Source organism: Rissa tridactyla, chromosome 3, assembly GCF_028500815.1.
Source record: "Rissa tridactyla isolate bRisTri1 chromosome 3, bRisTri1.patW.cur.20221130, whole genome shotgun sequence".
NCBI lineage: Eukaryota > Metazoa > Chordata > Aves > Charadriiformes > Laridae > Rissa > Rissa tridactyla.
In genome coordinates this window covers 41,770,560-41,793,615 of record NC_071468.1, presented here as the reverse complement: position 1 = coordinate 41,793,615, position 23,056 = coordinate 41,770,560, and positions in this window count along the sequence as shown.

Genomic DNA, 23,056 nt, shown 5'->3' with positions numbered 1-23,056 from the left:
ACAAGTATCTTCAATTTTCCCTGGCTTCATTTCTGTCTTAGGAGAAGTCAGCAATCTGCAGGACCTCATTCTCATAGTAAAGGGTAATATTCTTACCACAGAGCAGCTGGAATGCTAATTAAACAAAAAATCCTTTACATCTCCATAAATAATATAGCTGAATAACCACCTGTTAGAGAATTGTATATTTTGATAATTATTTTAATGAGGGGGTATTTTTGTATTTTCTTCTTCTTTGCATTACCTGAGTGCTAGAGAGCCCTCTTGTGCTGGGTGCTATACACACACTGTATGGAAGGAGCATCTTGCCATAAAGAGAGAAGACACTTGTATTTGTAAGAGGGCAAAAGAAACAGTAAGATGTCCCAGGGTGGTACGATGGATGGGGTTTTGGAGCGCAGCCAGCTGAAGCTCAGCTACTGTCTCTAGACATCACACTTGAAAAGAGACCACAAAAAGGTTCCTGATAGTGAGTTATGTTATGGGAGTTTCCATAAACTGAAACTTCAGCTCCCGTTGTTGTTAGTGCTATTGTGACTGCATGACATGTCATTCTGTATCCACTCTCTTTCTCTTTCATGTTGTGAAAACTGGTGCCTTAGAGCTTCCAGGTGAAGAGATAAGGTTTAAAGTTTTCTCACAGAACAAATTTTATTTGATAGATTCCACATTTTAGAGACTAAAATTTCTTGGACTCAGTGAACTTTTGCTGAATGTCTAGAGTCCTGAGGTAACCCCACCTCCCTTTCTCAGATGTCTGCCCAGAGAGGTCCCCTGGGAGACCAGCCAGGGAGTCAGGGAGTCTGGGAAGCCCCAGCCCTTAGTGACACTGATACCTGGCTTTGCTGTTGGTATTAGGATGGAGACAGTTTAGCTGAGCTGTTCCAGTGTCTGAGTAGCTTCCTGCTGAGTGGAGGACTGGAAAGAAAAAAAGATTTCATCTGATTCAAACTGAAATCCAATTCTAAAAAAGACGAAGTTTCCTGTTAGGAGGAAACCCCCTTTCCTGGCTGTCCTCAGTTCTAACTTGGATCGTCTCATCTGAACTCAGGATGCCTGTGCTTGACTTCTGTAGTTTCAGTACACAAAGTAGATGTATAAAGACAGTTGATTATAATGGTTGATGTTAATGGGAAGTGCAGAAGGGAATTATCTGCATTTAAATTACTATTGTGTCTCCTAACACTGTTTCTCTTTAAATCACTGGGAAAGTCAGACTAGATTTTAACAGATGGTGTTATATAGTTCCAGAAACAAATAATCTGACTACTGTGGTTGGAAGGAAATTCACATTGTCAGAGCCTAGATATGTTTTTAAGTCAACAAAATATATGTGGCAATTTCAAAGATTTATACAATGTGTAGGCCAGAAACAAAGGTTAGGTCTTTCACTCTCACCTCACATGTAACACAGGCAATAGGTTTTCACCTGGTTTCTCCTGTCTTAAGCCTCTTCTTAGATGACAGCAGAGTCTACCACATTATTCCTTAGCTCTTCAGATCTGTCTTCTCCCTTGCCAAACTTTGAGGTCTTCTTGTTTATTATACACTGCATATATTCCAAATGTCATCACTATAGAGAATACAGTATAATATTAGATAGCGCAAGTTTCATGGAAATAACTCGCTCATTCTTCCCAGCACTGCTAATGAGGGTACTAAAGTAGTTTTTCTTCCACCTCTGAACTTCAGAGTCAGTCAAGTGTTGTACTGTGCTTAGTTTGGTTTGAAAAAGTTATTGAGTTAAATTTTTGTAACTGTAGCTTACAGCTCTGTTCTGCTGGGCCTATTAAATAAGTCATGAAGTGGTGTCTTTAGTATACTTTCCCATTAACATGTAAATTTGAGAACCAAACTGGTAAATTGGTATCAATAATATTTGTTATGTAGCTTTTAACTGCCTGGATGCTACTAATTCTCATTCTCTTGGAATTCTGTGCCCTAAGTCCTAGGGTAATCACATAGAAAAATCCAGAGGAGACCTGTTCCCCCAGTACCTTCCCTGGACCATGCAGAAGACCCCAGACAGGGTTTTATCCAGTGACACTTCTTAAGCCCACTGTCTACTGTGGCCAGTGTCCCTGTGGTCCCATGGCTCCCTGTGCCAGCACTCCTGATCCCAAGCTCAGGTAAGTGTGCTGCATTTTCATACCTGTCTTTGGGGTGGGATCTGAGAGGGATGAGTGAGCCTTCTGGTGGAATTAGGGTTCTTTATACCACCAGTCTGACTGGAAGGCATGACCAGGCTTTAAAGGGAGAACTGCCTTTGAGCTGAGTAGCAGAAGAAATCTTCCTGAGAATATCCAATTGCGTCAGAATCTGTCCTCCCAGTCCCTGCTTCAATGCACATAAACCTATGGCCAAAGTTGTGGTCCAAAGATGCTCCTTGGCTCCTTCAAGATGCTCAGCGGGTCAGATAGCAGATCTATGCTCTCCTTGATGCCACATCAGCAGCAATTTCTAGAGCAGATGGCTCCTGCAAAATGGTGAGGATGGAGGGCTTCCGCACAGCAGGGCAGGAGGAACTGAAGGAAGTGGAAGCAGCTTGGCCCTAAGCCAAAAGGGGAACTCAGAAGCTGCAATGACTGCTATGCCCAGGACAGGGTGGGAGGAAAAGGTAGGTCAGCTAGCTCCAGGTATCGGTGTCCAGGCTGGCAGACATTGTGCTTGCCAGTCACGTTGACCAGATTTTCTGCATTTTAATCCCCAGGTGGCATTTTTGTCTCATAGGACAAAATTCAGCTTATTGGTTATATTGAATCCTCCCCATTCTGAACATATTTCTGTGCCACTGTTCCTGATTTGAAAAGTTTTCAATTGGCCCTCAGATCCTATCGCTGTTTATGTTCTTACAAATTATCAGCCATCTTGTTCACACAACGTAATAAAATTGTGTTGTCTAAACACTTATGCTGATCTATGTGATGTTCAGCTGGAGGCTTTCCTGCCATTCAAACTCAAAGCCTTTACCTAAAGCTATACATCCTCTTGAACGTGTTTTTTTTTATGGGGAAGAAAAGCATTGGTGTGTTGAAGGGTTTGATAGCCCATCAGGAAAGTGAGAAGGGCACCAGTTACTTTGAATTGTTTTTAGTCTTCCCGTAGGTGATAGCCATGTAAAGAACTTGGCTTTTAAGTGCTTTGCACATGGAGAGCAAAGATATTTTCTGGGACAGAAAAGGTCTAGCTGCAAGGGCTATCTGGCGAAGGGGGCACGAGCTATGGGGTGCTGATGGCCCACCATGACTCAGGAATTTGGCAGACCTCACTGAATAGTTTCAGCCAGAGCTGAAAAGAGATGTGACGGGGATGGTACAGAAGCTCTCATCTCACTTAAGGACAAAGGAAGGCACCTTTCAATCTTCCATGTCCAAATCATCCTTTTCCTAGCCCTTATCAAACTTCCCACCCCAAAAGGCGTGCAGAGGGCCAGAGAAGAGATTCAGAATAACCATCCCTGTTTAAAGGCTGAATGACACATGGGGAGTGAGTGAAGCAGACAAGCACTAAAGGCGAAGGACAGCATCCCTCAACCCATCTTCTGAAGTCAGGGAAAAATGACACAGAAATTTTGGAAATCTGGTCTCTTTTAGTGAAGCCCTTACATTCACCCAATGGAAAAGGCATTGCTATTTAAGCACCTCCTCCTTCAGCCCACTTCTGGATCTGAATGCACAGCATATTTGAACCTCCATTTGCGAGGACACATAGCATCTCAGACGCAGGTACTATCCCCGACACTTGTATGGGGGTAAATGGCAGTTTCCACAGTGCAAACAGTTATGAAAACCACAAGAATGGTTGTGTTTCTGTTTTGAAAGAAGATATTAGCATCCTCATCAAGTCTGAGAAGCTAGAGGCATCAAGTAGTGAGGCGAAGCTTGCTAAGATCAATAATGATAATAAAATCAATAATGAAAAATTAACCATGTGCTAAAACAAGCATGGCAGTGGAGAAGTAGCCCTTGTTGTCAGAGCTGGCCAGAGGCAGGCCCTGGGCACATGGATACCAGCCATCACTGACTCCAGTGCAGTTTGGGTATCCATAGAACTCAAAGGCTTGGATGACCTTGTGAATGACTCCCACATGCTGTTTGAATCAGAGCACTTTGAAGAATGGCCATGGACACCTAAAAACACTACTCTGCTTATGAGGGATTTGACCACCCCGAACTGGTTAGTAACCAGTTGGGCTTCACATGGCACCTCAAGGCGAGAGCCACTGTCTCATTGTAATAATGGCAAAGCCCTGACAAAAGCTCATGGCAGGAGGCAGTAATGGTGTCCCTTCACATCTGAACAATTTGCATCCAATGCTGCTTGTGACAGATCCTGAGGCAATGTGGTCCTTCAAATCCAAAGTCATCTCCTGCAGCCAAGGCCACCCATTGCCCTTGGGCAAAGTAGTCGCAGTGGGAAGGACACCCAGGCACATGCAGATGCAGAGCTCCTGCATTGTGCTGGAGGAGACGCAGGCTGATGAGTACTGAGCTGTTGCGGCAACAACAAAAAGTGAGCAAGTTAGCACCAAGAGGTGGTAATCATCAGCTCTAGTAGCTGGCTGGCTATCAGAGGTAAGTCTTTACATGGAAGAACTTACTTCATGTCTCATTTTGAACCATTGGTAACTCCCCAAATGTGGAGGTCTTGAGAGTGATTCACATGCTTTTTGCCTTAGGGATATTTGTGACTGGATTAATAAACACAGGCGAATAAACGAAAGCAGATACATGAGACATTACTATGGCACATTACAAATTTTTGTTTTAATGACATTTTGATTTAAGAAACCCACAGAGTCAATCTTGATTTTATGCAGTGTAAATGCTTCATTTATTATGTACTTTCCTGGAAACATAAGTTGTCAACATAAAAATTCCAGAAGCTTCCTTTCACTTTTGTTCCTTCTGTCCTGTAATGCTGTATTTTATTTATAAAGCCTCCCACCATCTATTTGGAAACTTAAGAACAGAGACAGCATAGTGGAAAAAGCTCTTTAACTAGAGGCTTCTGAGAGGCAGAAGAGAGTAACACAAACATGAGTAACACAACTATGAGTGTTGGTCTTTGTCTACTAGAAGCAAATAAAACCCTGATGATGGTCCCCCCACCACTGCTCTGCCACTCCTGGAAGCCAGGAGAATAGTTCTTAGCAAAGTACACATTTCCTTTGGAAATGTAAAAGACCAAATACTGAGCATAGCACATAAGATGTCAGTGATTCACCTTCCTCGGCATGTATGTGATTTTTTTTTTTCCATGTTACTTTTTCCCTCCGCCCTCGTATTACTCATTAGGCTTTGAACTCTCTTGTTTTCCCAAGTTGGCAAGCTCCTAGGATTTCTCTGGCTACAAATTATCTCAGAATTGTCGTGTCAGGATAATCAGCACAATATTTCAAAGCTCTCTAAGACAAAAAAAATGCTTCACAGTCTTAAAACACTTCTTTTTTCCAATTATTTTTTCTGTCAGTATTTTCACGTGAATGAAAATGAAGGACTGTTGCCCCGGGATGCTTGTTAGAGCTCCCAACAAAGGTACATGACTACACTTGCCACCAGCTCCTGTGTATTTTGGAAATGGGACTGAGCCTAAGGATTTTGATGAAACACACTACCAGCCACTAGAAATAATCATCGTACTGGATACCAAATCAGGTAAACAATTTAGGTATTGATTTTGTGTTACATTACAATTTCTGGATCATCATTTGTATGTGCCATTCGTGATACGTTGTAATTCTCACTCCCCTATCTCCACCTTCCACAGTCTTCAAATATCTGTCATTTTCTCCCTTTGGAGATAACCTACTTACCATGTTTCTCTTGCACCAGCAACCCCTTTACTCTTTGAAAAATAACTATTTTTTATATATTGAATTGTCTCAGTAATATGTATTTAACTATATCCTTACCAATTGCTCTTACTTTGTGTTCAACTTGGAATATGATGCTTGCCTCTCGATATTCTAGTCACTCTGATAATAGCTATTACCCTTTTTCTAAATCTTTTCTTGCATATAAACCAAAATGTTTTGCACAGGTGTTCTCTTTAGCAAGGGGCACTTGAATTTGAAGGATCCTTCAGCAAGACTCAAAAATTGTAGGTTAATCCTACTGTCATAACCTCTACATAAACTGAATTTTCATGAAAGGAACACAAACCAGAGAAAGACAGAAATAAAGAACAACAATTTGAAGAACATAGAGCATCTTTTTATTACTTTAGTAACTCTAACTGCAAAGAACACAAAGTCTGCATTAAATGACAGAATGTAACAAAGTGAATGTAATCTGCAAAGAAAAAGACATGGCAGCAGAAAATATTGAAAAGGCGGTCACAATAACAGTTAAGGTTAATGAGAACTACTAATAACACTGTTGGTAACTGAAAGTTTTCAATAGCAGTCTACTTAAGGGAAGCATCAGTGTAAAACAGCTGTAGAATAAATCCAAACGTGAACTGTTTCATTAGGTATTTGATCCTATTTGACTTTTGGGAAACATGTTGAGAAATGATAGCATGGATAGATAGAAAAACACCATCGAAATTTGATTATCCTAAGAATCTGCCTTGGCACATATACTGGGAAAGAAATTTTAGGAAAAATGACAGCCAGCACTAATTTTCTTACAATGGATGTTTCATTTGGGTACTGGCAGAAAACTTTCTTTGAGAAGTTTTGCTTTATCTGGCCTTGAAATATTTCACAAAAAGATATAGTAAATTTCCATGAATGCTGAGGGTACACCAATGATGTTCCCATTCAGGGACAACAAACGTAGACCATTGAAAAGGTTGGGTAATGCTGGTTTAAAATTCAGTTGACAGAAATGGAAGTTTAATGCTACAGGCTGAACAAGAGATAATAGACAGATCTAGGAGAAATATTAATTTATTATGATTACTAATTTATCTGCAGAATAAGAACTTGAACAAAGGCATATTGAAATGATATAGGTTGTTGGAAACCCTATGTCCAGCCTGGCTGCTGAAACAATCTTGAGAGCTTTATCGTAGAAAGTCAGTTTCCTGACTCTATCAATAGCCCTGATATAAAAAATACCAGCACTGTAATTCTTTATAAACATTGCAAGGTTCTCAAATCGGAAATGTTTTATGACAGGGAGTCAAACACTCAAAAATTTTGAAAAGTGTACTAATGATGTGTAATGACCACTTCAAGAGGAGGCATGCTTTATGTTTGTATGTGGACGTTTAAGTACCTTTGGCACTTTTCCCCATTTCTTTCTCCTGGTGATTACCTTCCACTTAAGCGCAGAAGGTTTGCCAGAATCCTCTATAAGTTCAGGAAGACTTATCCTGTTGAGACAGGCTCTTACATCTTTAACAATACCAAATTTCTTTCTTAGTTCGTTGTCTTTTTCCTGATGTGCTGCTTTCCCATTTCTTTTTTGCAAGCCTTCTTTGGATGGGAACGCAGTCTTGCTGAGGACCTGAAACAAGAAAGAGTAGAATGTGACTATCTGAAAGTGAGTATTGGATCGCTATTTTCCTCCCACCCCAGTTTAACTTCACAGCTTGCTTCTACCTCAGGGATGTGGCTTTGCATGAAGGAATTTTTCTAAATATCCTTGTTACTCTGGTGAAGCTATTATACCTGCTTCAAAATCTCATCTTGTATATGGAAAACAAACATTTTGCAAGATGTTCTCTTTAGCAAGGGATGCATGCACATGAAGGATGCTTCAGAAAGATTTTAGCCTCTACGTAAACTTTATTTTCAATGAAAGGAACTTGAACTGGAGAAATACAGAAATAAGAAACAAGAATTTAATGAAGTTATAGAATGTTTTTATTTCTTGAATAATTCTAACCGCAAAGAATAAAATTTCAAGAATTCATCTGAAATATGAACACTGAAGCATAATTCAGAGTTCCTCCTGTCTCTTCAGGGGCTTAAAGATCAGGATTTCTACCTCAAAAATAGATTGGGGAAAGTATTTCTATCTCCACTTATTACAACAAAACGGCAATAAATTATGGAAATAATAAAGCAAAGCAGGACTATTTAGCTGAAAGCTGTCAAATAGCAAAATCTTGCCATTCTTTCCAGATAGGTAATTTTTATTAGTGGCTGTTTTGGCAATTTCAGGTGGATTTGAACTAGACTCAAAATAAATTTATAAAAATATTGCTAACAAGATGGAAGAGTGAAAACAGGATTAGGCCTAACTTTATAAAAGATGTGATTATTTGTGTTTTGTGGGTTTTGGCACAGTGCTGGAAACCTTACATTTGAGGGATGTTAATAGAAATGAATAATGGGAGAGAAATGCCTGTTTTGTTTGTACTATACAGCTTGTATGATATTTGCCAGAATTAAAACAGTGGAGTGTTTGTGGGAAAATTACAGATGGGAACTCAGCTTTGCAAAGATGAATTGAGGCTGTGAGGCCCAGTTGTGCAGACTCTTGCCTGGAGCAAGGTCGCAATGAGGGCTACCATTCTAGGGTAGAAAGCAATACATGCTGTCGGAAAGGCAGTGGCTCATACTTTTCACGTTACTTTAGTTTGCACTGTACATTTAAAATGTGATGGGTTTGGTTTATGTGTGAGCAGGAGGCCGCACCTTCACTACAGGGCCTTTGCTGTCAAGAAAGATAAAAATGACCTCATGGGCAGAAGAAGCTGTGAGGTGGTAAATGGTATCTGATTTTCTGTCCTTTGATTAAAATATTCTCTTTTTTGCCTTTAAATAAAGAACAGCAACCCAAAACCAGCAGGACCTTTTCCAAAATATGCTGGTAAATTAGCTAATAAAAACAGGACAGCCCGTCAACTTTATTACACTATGCAAAACAGATAATGAATAGAATAAGAAATAATAAACGTCAAGCAACAATTTATACTCACTGGATAGTACTAGTACTCTACTCAGTTAAGTTCATGTCACATCCAATCTCCACATTTATTTTGTTTGCAGGAAATGAGAACATACTGTGGGATGTATCTAGCTAGCAGCTGTGTGGCCCTTGACTTTTAGTTGACACATACAGAATATAGAGCACGTCCTGTTCTTGTACTGTAGTTCCATAAGGAAACCAAAACACATTACAAATAACATTCCAGGTTTAGTGCAAAAGGTATAAATCCTAAGATTTCTATTTTATGCTTGGGCCATAGGTCAACAAGCTTCTATTGACTTTTACAGTATTAGGCCATTTAAAGTATAAGTAAGGACTGAACTAATTTGTGTTGTTGGATTAGTGAGTAAAAGGCTCCACATAATTCTTATGGATACCATATGCTGCCTTGTTGCATTTTGTCAGGTGGTGTCACAGGGAAATAGCCTCCTTTTACAGCTCCTCTGAAGGCTCCTCAGCCCATCTCAGGTCTGCCTGCCTGCAGGCTACCTACCTAGGAACAGCTCTCAAACCCGAGAATGTATTGAAGTTCAGTATGTGATGAAGGAATTCAGGTAGAAATGATGTAGCATATTTCATAAGAGAACAGACATCTCCCCCTTTATCAAAGAGGGAGTGTGACATAACCTTGAACTGACAGGGTTCAACATACCAAGAACATCAGCTTCAAGAAACTGGCGCAGTATGGGGTAGAGAGACAGGCAAGGTGTATGCTATAAAACTAGTGCCAGTAGCATGTCCTGAAACTCTGAAATGGTCTGTCTCGATTTATGCATTGTATGCTTCCATGAGATATTGTTGCTCTTAGAGGACTTCTGTTGGCTTAAACTGACGTTGGACACAGTTAAAGTCCCCCCACTCTTTAAATGGACACAAGATTGGGACTCTTCCATATTATGTCATATAACAATAGTTATTTGAGCCTTAAGTCAAACACTAGGACATCTCTGTCTCTAAGGCCGTGTAACATATTACTGGCAGCAAACCATCTGGGGCAGTAGCCAAGTAGGAAAGAAACTCAGAATAATGCATTACCAACTGCTTATTTTGCAACCCAGGCATTCAAGCAAAATAACTTCTTTTTCGTGAGTACCCCTGACTCATTGCTCTTGGCAGTCTTTTGTAGGTAGCTGGTTGTTAGTTGAAATCTATTTCAATTCCTGATTGAGACTGTCCAGTCAGACGGCAAGCTGTACCCAAGAAAGAGAAGAGCTCTGTCTTCAATCTCTGCTGTTATTTTCCTACTGAGGTGGTCCTCACAGCCACCATACAGGCAGACTCCCACCAAAGGAGGGCTGTTCCTTTGTCCATTGACAGTACAGTCTCTTAGGCAACTGTGTGTATGTCAGATTTTAATGATATAACATTTAAAGATTTATGTTAGAACAACTGTTGCCAATTGCTTCATTGTGACACAAGATTTGAATATTGGAGGCAAAGTCCTTGGTGAAGAATAAACTACTAGGCTTAGGTCTTTATTATATTGTGATTTTATTAGCTGCAGTAAAAACAAAAAAGAAAGTTTAGCTTTGTGTAATGAATGCCATTTGGACATCAACTTTCTGAAATTACAATATCGCACATAACAAGCTATCATGTCGCTTAATTCAGTAAGTAATCCTGAGGCATCTATGTAAAGACTTCTGGTTACTGGTCTTCTTTAAACATCAAACAGCTGTGAGTACTGGGGTCCTGTTTCTCTGTATGTATCATGTGATGCTCCTCCCACAGCTGTGGAAGCCTGTTAACTCCATCACTTTTCCACTAGTAGAGAAGATAACATTCAGGCTGTAATAATGAACCCACTCAATAGAAGAGATTCTGAGAGAAGAAATGGCCAGTGTTTTCAAGATACTAAATGCAAAACTAAAGGCCAACTGAAATGGTTTTGGTTTTGTTTGGTTGTTTTTTTTAATTAAATGAACAGAAACACAATAGAAAGCACAACAAACAACGCCCCCTCCCATACTGATCTGAAGTTTTATAATTTAAGGGCAGTGAGAACGATTTTTCACTTCTGCCACTTCTTTTTATATATCATGTCTACTGCTGTTTCTCATCCTTTAAGGATTTTAAAAGCTTGTTTACATTCCATTTTCCTCTTGATGTTTCATTTACAACTGATATATTAGCAGAGAAAGTAACCTTTTGCTAACCAGACAGTAAAGTTTTACTCTGGGGAAATTAATCTGGGTCATCTTGAATGCACAGGGTTTGTTCAGTGCTCATCCCAAAAGAAGGTCTGGCAGCACATTCTTTAGACTTTCACACTGACTGCATAGTATAATTTTTTCCCCTTTTTTCATGGTCTCTGCAGTGCTACATCTCTGGTTTGAATGCACTTCCTCCTTCGTCTCCTTTGAGATTACTCCCATTGCTCTAGTTGCTTTTCTTCTCTTTGACAAAACTGGCTCAAGTGGCAGAGTTTGCTGTTAAACAAAAAGGATCCAATGTGTGACGATTAATGCCTACACTCTCAGCCAACTATCACTTAATCCATAACTTATTTGCTTTCCAAAGAGAATTATCTAGGTTGGACAGTGTAGGAGAAAACCAGAAACCTTCTTCAGATCAAGATTCCGTTGATCCTGTCCACAAGGAGATTCTGGGGCTCTTCATGCAATAGACTCACACCTGCCAGTTGGTAGGCAAATACATTGCAGCAAATAGTACTAACATCTTAAAAAGGACCCACCATGCTTGATATCAACACAAACATGAGCTCATTACATGAATGAATTGGAGATTTTAAGATAAACTCCAAAATTAGGGTCTTTGCCAAACCAATAGATTAACTAAATATAACATTATTTGAAGCAGTTCTGGGCAGGGACCCTGTGGTTTGACTACTTTAACATATGGGGAAAATCTGAATGTATGTATTAGTCTCATTTCTTACCCCCACTTCAATTGTGATGACTGTGCTGTTGAAAGGCACACAACTGTATCTAAGAGATATATATTCTGATGTGCCATTATATTTATTTAGCATGCCATTAATTAAATGTGTGTTATTTCAGAGCATTTAGGAATTATTTAATACTTTTCTATTAAATAGTTATCAGAAGTTATTTTAATTATAGGTATTAAAAAGATGCACTTCATTAGGGCATGGTGCAACTAGAGAGATGTGATCTATAGATGAAAAGGGCAGAGATCTCCCTGTATGAAGACATGCTTTCCCATTTGAAACCTTACTTATTGTGGTAAAACCTAGATTTAGCGAGATCTGCTATTCCTGTCAGAGGGTTTAGTTAAAGCCTGCAGAAAATAACAGAATGTAACAGAGCAAATGTAGACCACAAAGATGGTCTACAGAGCCAGCTTCCTGACTCTATCAATAGCCCCGATATAAAAAATACCAGCACTGTAATTCTTTATAAACATTGCAGGGTTCTCAAATAGGAAATGTTTTATGACAGGGAGTCAAACACTCATAAATTTTGAAAAGTGTACTAATGATGTGTAATGACCACTTCAAGAGGAGGCATGCTTTATGTTTGTATGTGGACGTTTAAGTACCTTTGGCACTTTTCCCCATTTCTTTCTCCTGGTGATTACCTTCCACTTAAGCGCAGAAGGTTTGCCAGAATCCTCTATAAGTTCAGGAAGACTTACCCTGTTGAGACAGACTCTTACATCTTTAACAATACCAAATTTCTTTCTTAGTTCGTTGTCTTTTTCCTGATGTGCTGCTTTCCCATTTCTTTTTTGCAAGCCTTCTTTGGATGGGAACGCAGTCTTGCTGAGGACCTGAAACAAGAAAGAGTAGAATGTGACTATCTGAAAGTGAGTATTGGATCACCATTTTCCTCCCACTCCAGTTTAACTTCACAGCTTGCTTCTACAGTCTCCTCTACCTCAGGGATGTGGCTTTGCAAGAAGAATTTAATTCAGGAGGGACCTTGCAAGCCAGCCCATCTCTTTTCATTCACTTTTGCTTTAAAATGTGATCATGATGGCAGTCATCACCTGTTCTCAGAAACTCCGCTTCCCTTGGGAAGTATCTTGCCATTGCACTAAATTCGGCCCTACTATTCTCTAAATAGCAACAAGCTGCTCCCATTAAGTGTAGTGCTTTTGTCCTGTTCAAACACTAAAAAAATCTTGATACATCTCAAGATAGGGGGGGTTGGAACTAGATGATCTTTAAAGTCCTTTCCAACCTAAACCATTCTATGATTCTATTATTTTTCCTATAATTATTTAATTTAATTATTAATTTATTTTTTCTTTAATCGGTGAAGTCTTAAAGACCTGCAAGCCTTCCTTTGATTTACTCTGAAGTGATTGTGTCCACTGGAGTTGTGTTTGTCACTCATCTTGCACAGCATTTGTCCTGTTATAAATATGCTGTATAATGCACTTTGCATTCAACCATATCTAAGAGGACAGTAATTTATTATCTGTACATAGACATTCAACTGACCACCATAGGTTACTACCTGTTGTCTTCTCCCAGTAGAATGGGAGCACTGCTTGAGTTCAGAGCTGGTTGTCATCCTGTGTGAAGGTAAATGTGTTGCATCTGAAGTTTTATCTTGGTGTGTGGAGGTAGCAAGGGTTGTAACAGCTTTTATATTCTGTTTTGCAACATACTGTCTTGACTGCAGTGGATGTGGAACTTTGGTCATTATATCATGGACAGCATTGCATGCAATGAGCCAAACTGTGGTCTGCCTAAGCAACATACCACGGCCATGTATTTCCATTTCTGGTGATTGATCCTCATGTGTCATTACATACAGAACGTAGACTTGCCCATAATATATCACTACAGCATTTCCCTTAAAGAAAGGAATTTCCAGTTGCTTTCCAATAGGACTGACAGATGAAAGTGGTAACTTGTAATCCTTATTCTTGATAGTGGCCAGTGGTTTTAAAATTCTTGAAACAATGCTGTTAGATGACTTTATAATAAGAGGATATGATCTTACTCTCTTTCTGTCTAGCTCTTCTTGTTCAAGCTGTTTCACTGGGCTTATTTGGGAACATTTCACATCTTCAATTACTACATCAGGACTAGAACAGTGTCTTGTTAAGTTTGGGCTGGTTGGTATTAAAGACTTTTGAAAATTGTCCCAAAAGGGGCTGGAAGCCTCTTTCACCTTTATTACTGGCCATACATAAGTTACAGTTGGCGTTTCTGTAGCTTCAGAGACATTTTTAGTTCTGGCTGACATTACTTGCTGCATTTTATGTGGGAAAGAGGAAAGTGGTATGGTTGTGATTTTCGCTTGAGGTGGTATTTCTAGATCATGTTTTACAATCTGTGCTTGAGGTTCTTCAGTAACCTTAAGAACTTCAGAGACTCCTAAAACTGATGCTGTGTCTTCTTGGTCAGCATGAGTTAGTGAGAGGCATCTTTGCAGGGAGTGCTTTTCAACTGAGGTTTCAGAACTCTGAGCATTAAAAACTGGTGAGAACTTTCCTCTCTCAACAGAGGCCATGCCAACATTTTCTAGTGTGTCAAAACTTCTAGTAGAAAAATCTTCACTGTTCAATTGCTGATACTCTAGCATCAGAGCAGATGTAGTACTGGCTTCTGTCTTCAGAAAAACATTACGATTTTATTTAATGCATTCTGTTTAGACAGATGAGCTGCTGTGACTGTGCAGTTGTATATATTGGCAAGGCTTCCAGAGGAAGGAGAATGAAAAAGGAGTTTCAGTAGGTCTCATCTATCTCTTTTCCAAAGGGCTTCATTTATTCAGCCTGATACACTGAAAATAAAAATTGATATAAATTAAAACATGACTGTCTATTTGTAAATGCTCAGAAAGAGTGATTTTTTTTTCTAGTTAACTCAAAATAAATAAATTAAAAACCAGAAATATATTTGTTATTTAAATATTAACTAAAGCTCATCTAGCCAATAGGAATTTTCTGCAATAACAATTTGTTGTGAGATACTTCCAATCTCAAATTAAATTGGCAGCGAGTTTCTGCTCACTTCAGTAGGCTTTTGCGCAATTGTGCAAACTACTGGTGGACAGGATCTATTTTGTTTAGATGTAGTATTCCCTCATGTAAGAAGATGCGATCTTAGATACAATGCCATTAAAATCAATGCACATTTCTAATGAAAATGTCCTTGATCAAAGACCTGTAGCATCAATTTTATACTTTGCTTGCAGAATTATTTGACTTCAGCAATCACTCCTAGCTTACATGACTCTCAGCTGTTGCAGAATCAGACCCATGATGTCACGGCTTTTAATAAAGATGTACAAAAAATCAAGGTCAGACGCCTATCTGATACATATCAAGACCTTCTAAGCACAAGTGTAATTCTAAAATGCCTAACAACAATAAGTACGTAGTTGAATTTACAGTAGAAGGAAACGTATTTGTATCATGAGAAAGGCAAAGACTCTGAGACGGATTAAAAACGATTTAATTTTGAATTAACTGATCCTATTCCAATTGTTATGTTCTCCTAGGAATAACCTACTTATCTTAGCACTACAGACTTGATTTTGTAGAAAGTAAACATAAACACTTTACTTGCATATCAATCACACAACCCTGTGGTGTTTCTTAGTCTTCCTGAATATCAAAACCCACAGTGAATCCTCACCTCAATAACTGAAGAGGTTCTACTACTTAACTTACAAAAAGAAATGTAATCAAGACAAGTTCAGAGATTCTCTGTTTAGGATCATGTAAATTAACCTTCCCAAGTCCTTTTAACTAGTAAAAATGAGTAAATTGAAAAATAAAATGACATTTCCTCTTCATATAGGCTGTACCTCCTGCATTTATGATGCATACATCTAGACGTAATCACATAATTCCAGGAGTCTAATCAAGAATGATTAGAAATAATTGTATCAATTGTCAACAAATTATTTGAATAATTGATTGCATGTACAGGATGCATGAGACCTCCTGTAAAAGCAGAATGTAAATCCAGTTTTTTCCTTTGCTTTCTTTCATGAGTGTTTTTTTGGTTTTTCACTTCTGGTTTTAGGCATTCTATCCACATCCAGCGTTGCGATGTGATAAAGCTAGGACAGTCTCTCTTTCCTGCCCCAGAAAATCTCTTACTGGCCTCTGTATTAGCGTTGGCACTCTTTTCATTAGCCCTTAGTACTGGTCCATTAAATATTCATCTTCTGCTGTGCAATCAAAGGAATTGTTCCTCCGGAGTGATTGCTGAGTAATAAGGAATTTACTAATACCTTTCCAGCAATGGGAGAGTTTCCGCAATATCCCTAAACAAAAACAAGAAAAAAGAATCCCAAGGACAAGAATAGTTTACACAGATCTTAAAAAACAGAAAGCCTCAGAAACCCAGAGACACAGCAATTAAACCGAGCAATTAAAATCAGCAATTAAACTAAGCAATTAGAAAAGGGAAGAAGAAAGGTTTGTGGTTTTGAGGCAGAGAAATCCTGGGTAACTGTGAAACCAGCTGAAAAAGAGACAAATATGGCTACAGAAAAGAAAGACTCCTTGATTCTCAGAAGGCGTGACTCTCTACTGTGAAGGCTCTGAACTGACTGATGTAGTGATAGGGCTCATTGCCATAGTCTCAGATTTTGCTCTCTAGAGTCCTATGTGCCATTTAAAGACTTTCCAGCTAGCTGTCATTGCCAAACAAATCCCACCAAAAGCACAAAAAAGGAAACAAAATTTCGTTTACGGATCTGAACTATCGTGTCACCATTGCCTGAGTTTCACAGACTGACAAGGTGGCTTGGAGAGGTGTGAGCTGCCCCATTCTTCTTAGAATCATAGAATCATAGAATTCCTGAGGTTGGAAGGGACCTTTAAGATCATCCAAGTCCAACCTTTAACCTACCCTGACAACACTTCTAAACCATGTCCCTAAGTGCCCCATCTACCGTTTTTTTAAACACCTCCAGGGATGGTGAATCTACCACCTCCCTGGGCAGCCTATTCCAATGTTTAATAACCCTTTCAGTGAAAAAACGTTTCCTAATGTCCAATCTAAACCTCCCCTGACATAACTTGAACCCGTTTCCTCTCGTCCTATCACTTGTCACCAGGGAGAAGAGGTCAGCCCCCATCTCTCTACAACCTCCTTTCAGGTAGTTGTAGAGGGTGTTAAGGTCTCCCCTCAGCCTCCTCTTCTCCAGGCTAAACAACCCCAGCTCCCTCAGTCGTTCTTCATAAGGTTTGTCCTCCAGACCCCTCACCAGCTTTGTAGGCCTTCTCTGGACTTCTTGCAGGTGCCCGAAAGGTTTTTGAGTATCAGCTCTTAAAGCAGTTTAGTTTCTCTTGCCAGCAGACACAGATGAGCACACTTTGTGCCACTACCACTGAATAGTGCAGAGGATATATTTTTTGCTATGTTCATCATAGAGGTGCCAAGACCCATTTATGGATTGCAACTGGGAGAGCAGGGAATGCAATCTAGATCTCTGACAAATTTTTCACCGTACTGATGGTGCTAAACTTGTGGCCTGTGAGCTTGGTGTGACTCACCGGAGCAATTATTTTGGCCTATAACCTGCTCCTGATACCTTCATTCCTGGGAACCATGAAGGAGCCAGTGGCAGGTCTAGTAAAATATTTGTTAGTGGCAGCACAATCTCAGCCACCATCTTCCCAGGGCAATTCAGCAGCACCACAGGATATGTGTGTATGTATATGCAGCTCACACTGCACGGGAATTAATCCTGCTAGTCCTAGACTCTGATCCAGGCATGTCTGCATGCACCAGTTTTTCAGTCATCTTGGGCACATTCATGTCCTCCTTTACCTTTGGAAGACATTCTGTTTCTTTTTTGGCCAGAAAATTTGGCCATCAGTTCTCTATGCTGTCCCTCAGAATTAAAAAAGCAAAAGTTTAGGTGCTTGATTGTGGTGAATCTAAAATAAGACCACTGTAACAATCCCATGCATGATGGAGGACTGTGTTAATGCAAGTATTACATAAATTAATAACATCTTCAGCCCTAACTCTTTGCCATGCACATCAACCAGTAGACAGACCTTATCTATCAGCACTGGAAGAACCAAGGAGTATCAATTCCAGCATTTTATTGACTGTACATAGCAGCAAATCACACTGATGAAAAAAGTATTGTACCTTACAGTTATGGCAATGCACATCTTATTGTACAGCAGTGACGGCAGTTGTGTAATTTGGTTAGTCCCTGATTTTAAGAGACAACCACTTGTGTCATGGATCTCAACATCCCCAATGCAATTTAAAAAAGAATGACTATATTCACATACCTGAAAATGTCCTTGTTTATACACACAAAAAAAACCCATTTAAAAATCCTCCTTTCTTCTTCCACCTTAAAACTAACTGACTGCAAAGCAGAACCTCAGACTTAGGAAATAAGCAGCACAGATTCCCTTATTACTTCTAGTTTATGTATACAAATCTTTTCCATCTGAAGTGATCTTACAATCGAAATTATATGGCTGTGACTCACCATTGCCCTGACTTCATCAGAGCTGAAGACAGCAGAGTCTTAAGAGAACATACAAAAATACTAAAATTCAAAATTTTTGTCTTAATTTTTATTTAAATGTGCATATGAATATTGCAACCATGAATTTACAGGAATATTTATGTACTAATTAGTTTTCACTTTTAAAACTTTGGCTTGGCATCTTAGTTTGGTTATCATATAGCAACAATTCAGGGGGAATTCCAAGGTATCCCTGAGAAAACCTGGATTTCCTGAAATACAGGCATGACTGCTGCTAGCATGGCATAGGCTATTTTTGCCTGGACTCGATCTAATGTATAGCCAAAGTGCCTTTCAGTTGTTACATCAGAAGTCTCTAAGGCACAGCATCTGGTTGGTTAGGTGCCCTTATTTCACCACTAATTCTACATGGAAGGGTCACACAGGTCTATAAGGTCTCTAGGACTTTGTGGTGTATGTTAGAAAATGCAGGTATGACATAGGTCACTAGCTCTGCTATATGGTTTAACATACATAGTTCTTCCCCTTTTGCAACAGGTGGCCTGCAGGTAGGCTATCAAAAATGCTGTAATGTTCAGGGAGAGAGCAGTTTGGAGAGCTACTAAAATGGGAAAAAAAATCGGTGTTAGTACACTGTTGTAACAGTTCTCTCAGTTTCTCAAATTTGGGCAAACGCTTTAGGTGAAGTGCTGTTTTCTGAGAAACAAGCATTAGTATGCAGGTTAGCAGCCTCTAAAAGTACCATGTTTTACTGATAGCAATCCCTCCTCCAGGAACTGAATGTGAACACTGTATCTAAATCATAATGGAAAACAGCCTGTGAATCAAAGCCTGAGTTGGTCTTCTGTCCGACCTCCGAAGCTTGTGAGGACTCTCTCTCATAGCTTTTATATCTCCCACAACCCTGCTGCCCTCTTGTAGCTGAGGTTCCCCTTGCTAGCTCTTTAAGCAAGCTTATGACTTCAGCAGAGAAACTCGTATTAATCTTCAAGGCACAAGTGTGTATGGCGGAGGGGGGGGGCAACAGACATGATCTACTTACAGCTCAGTGGTGCTTGTGAACGCTTAAAAGAGATGAATAATCACCTCATCAAACACACCATCCTACTGCATGAAGTTCACTGCCTTAAACCAGTCATGCTGTAGAGAACTAATTACATACAACGTGCTAGGAATCCTTGTAGCCCAGTCCCTGTCTCTGACTGTGGCCAAAAGTGGAAGCCCAGCTATAATTTGAGAAGAGGGCATGCACATGGTGATACTTTCTTGAATACCACCCAGACTCCAACAGCCAGAGGCACAAGGCCTTCCTAAGCCAGCAACCATTTCTGAGTGGGTTTTCTGCTAGCAGCACACCCTGCTGTGCAACACCACCCACATCCACGGCAGCTTCTACCCCACAGCGGTGCCTGGTTGGCTCACATACAGCTGCGAAACCCCCTCAGTCCCACAGTTTTAGGGACAAACTCTGGCCTTCCCAGTAAAGCTGGTGCGCACAGGGCCAGGCTGGCAATGGTAGGAGGGTGTGCAGTTTACTTACCGTTACAGTCGGAGCGCAGGTGCTATGCTAGAGAAATAACCATCGACTGCTGCCAACAACTGCCAACTACTGAGAACCTTCGAGACCTGGAGGGCCACCAGCGCCTGTGCCGGACACCAACTGCTGCTAGGCAAGATGGAGTTTCAACTGCCACTCCGGCACCATGTTCTCTTGGGCCCAACCAACACTGCCGTTGCCCGCAGCCACTCGGACTGTGCCTTGCACAGCTGTACCTGTCCCGCCAACCCAACCGGCTTTCCTTCTGTGCTTACCATCTCTGCCCACTGTGGGGCAGGGCCTTTCATGCCATCTGTACCACGGCGCAAACACCTGTGTCCCAGTACCTGTCTCCATTTGGCCTCTGCAGGGCCGCAGCAGAGGGGTCCCTGCTGCCCAGGGCTGGCAGCTTCCCCTGGGGCTCACCGGACTCACACCCCAGGTCCCTACCCTGCCTGTGGGAGGGGGGCTCCCCTGGCCCCCCAGGGGCCTTCCAGCACCCTGCCCCACTGCACAGCCGGGCTGTGCCTCCCCTCAGTCCTGGAGCACCCCGCCGCCCCCTTCGGAGACTCTCAGTCTGCAGTCAGGCCCTCACCAGGTGTGGCGGGGAGACATGACCCGACCCACATCTCCTTCCTGACCTTTCCTCAGTAGTGTTTTCCCGCATTGCCAGGCCATGTTCAAGGAACAGAGCAAAAACAAACTTACCCTGCTGCGGCAGAGGCAAGCGCTGAGGCCTGTCGCCGTCCCTCCCTCCACCCTGGGCATGCCTGGGCTGCAGAGGGGCAGCTGGCAGCCCACCGCCACTCCAGCCCCTGCCAGCCCTCCCTGCGCTGAGGAAGTGCTCGAGGCTATGGGTACTGCTTGCCACAGCCATTTCTCCTCAGCTGCCAGGCCCTGGGCGAGAAGTCACTCCCACAGAGGGGCTACACATGATGGCCACAAAGCAGGGCCTCCCCCAGGCATTGCCATCGGGCAACTCTCCTAACCCACCGGGGAGAGGGGTCTGTGATCTCCACAACTCCACCACTCTGGGAACAGCGCCAGAAACCATTTGAATAAGCAGCCAATTTAAGCTGAAACGCTTTAATCACGTATTTACAGACTCACAAAAATGTTTAGATTAATAAGGGCCTCTGGCCATCATTTTGTCCCACCCTGCTACAGCACAAGAGTTTATGCAATGATGCAATGAGCTATGGCCTGGCACGATGGGCTTTGAAATGGCCTACAGTTTCACAAAGTGCTGGAAATAAGCAAGATGCTTTATTGTTCCCATCCAGTTAGCAGCTCATCTTAGGAAACTCTGCTCAGAGCAGAGTCAGACATTTTATTTTACTCTAATGAGTGAAATAAAGCTAGAGAAATATAAACCAGAGATATAAAGTGGCTGGTGAGATGCATCATTGTTATAGATTGTGGCCCAATAATTGGCAGGAACCAGTCCAATTAATCAAATTAGTTTATTAAGCAAGCGGCAGCAAGCAAAACAGCGCTGGGCGGCCGGGGAGTCTTTGCTCCGCCAACGGCGCACACCCAGTTCCCAAAAGTAGTTGATTATATACTCTTCTGGTTCCCGTATATGTGTCAATCCTGGTATATTCTGTGTCTGAGCGACCTGTTGCTAGGGGGTCGGTCTTGTCCCACCTCCTGATGGTCCTGAGGCTGAAGGCTCCTCATCTTTATCAGTGTCCTTGGGGAGAGTCTTTTCAGCTTATCTCACAATTTAGCTCTTCCCTTTGAAGTGTTAAAGCACACCAGATGCCTGTGATTTAGGCCTTGAGGTGTCAAAGTGCCCCAGACAGCACACTGGATGCCTGCAATTTAAGTATGTGAAGAGTCGAAACAGTGTAAGTTTTCACCAGCCTTTAAGAAAGCCTGATTTGATTAATAAACATGATTCTATTTATTACAATCATGAAGATAACCACCTGGTGCTCGTTTGAAAGTCTTACCACCTTCACTGAATTTCTCCAACAGTCATTAGGTTAAATTCAACCCAAAACCTGATTTTTGTGGGATTTTTCGCTGTCAGCCACCTCCTGCCAAGGATTTTTACATTTAGTCAAAGGACATGTTTCATACCTATCATGTGAGGTGAACACCTGCTGCCTCTGGCTGCCCAAGCTGTAAGGTTGCCAATGTTCGGTCTTTGCTCTTTCTTTGTGCCTAAGGATGCCTGAGAAACCAAGGCCACTTCCTTCCAGTCAGGAAATAAAAAAGATAGTCCTTGCCCCAGAGAGCTTATGAAGCAGAAACTTCAGAGAGGGAATAAGGACTCTTTTCGCTGTTCCTCTGACCTACAGAGTTTTGCTGAAATCAAAACTCTGATTTCAGAGTGATCCTGAAATCAGATCCTGCTGTGATACAGGCAGAAGCAAGGAACATAAAGCAACATATGTGGCTCTAGCACAAATAGCTGCTTTAATGTGCGTAACCCCAGGACTGACCCTGACCTTCAGCACTCTCTCTGAGTGTGACAGGGCATTCAACATTAGCCACTTATGTGCCTATCAGCAGATGGGGGTGAGAAACAGAAGATGGAAAGGAAGGCATGGGCTGAAGGACAAGGTAACGAACAAAGTGAATTGCTGACAATTTTGCTCTTTCCTCTCATCTCCTCTTTGCCATCAGCTTTTTTGTGTGAGCTGAGAGACAGTGAAAGTAAAGGAGGAGAAACACTCTGGCTGTCTGTGATATGCTCACCTACAGCTTTCAAAGGCTAAGAAGTATTTTAGGGAAGATGGCAGCTGTGGTGCAGCCTGACAAGGGAGGGGGGAGAGAAGGATTGCACAGATGTTAACCCTAGCTAGTGACACCTGACTGGGGACCAAAAGGGCAGTGGGTGTTCAGATTATGTATGGGTGTGTATGTAGGAGGGAGGAATGTAATGTGAGGCAAAATTATCTGTACATAGTTCCTTCTTAAAAAAAAAAAAAGTGGCTCAGCTCTTCACTGTACCAGAATATCTGCTATCTCTCAGCTGGTGCATAAGCCTTTAGTTTAAGTAGAAACCCAATACCCTTCCTCCGGCATTGTCTTTTCTTACATCCTGCAAAGCTGAATTTTGTCTTTGGTGCTACTCAAAACTCAGTCCAGTCAGTCATAAATCAGAAAGAGAGACACGGCAGGAGGTTGTCTGAGGATTTTTGAAAACCGTTTTGCTATAGCCCTTGGAAACTGCTACTTTGTGCAATCCCAGCTCATTGTCGTGG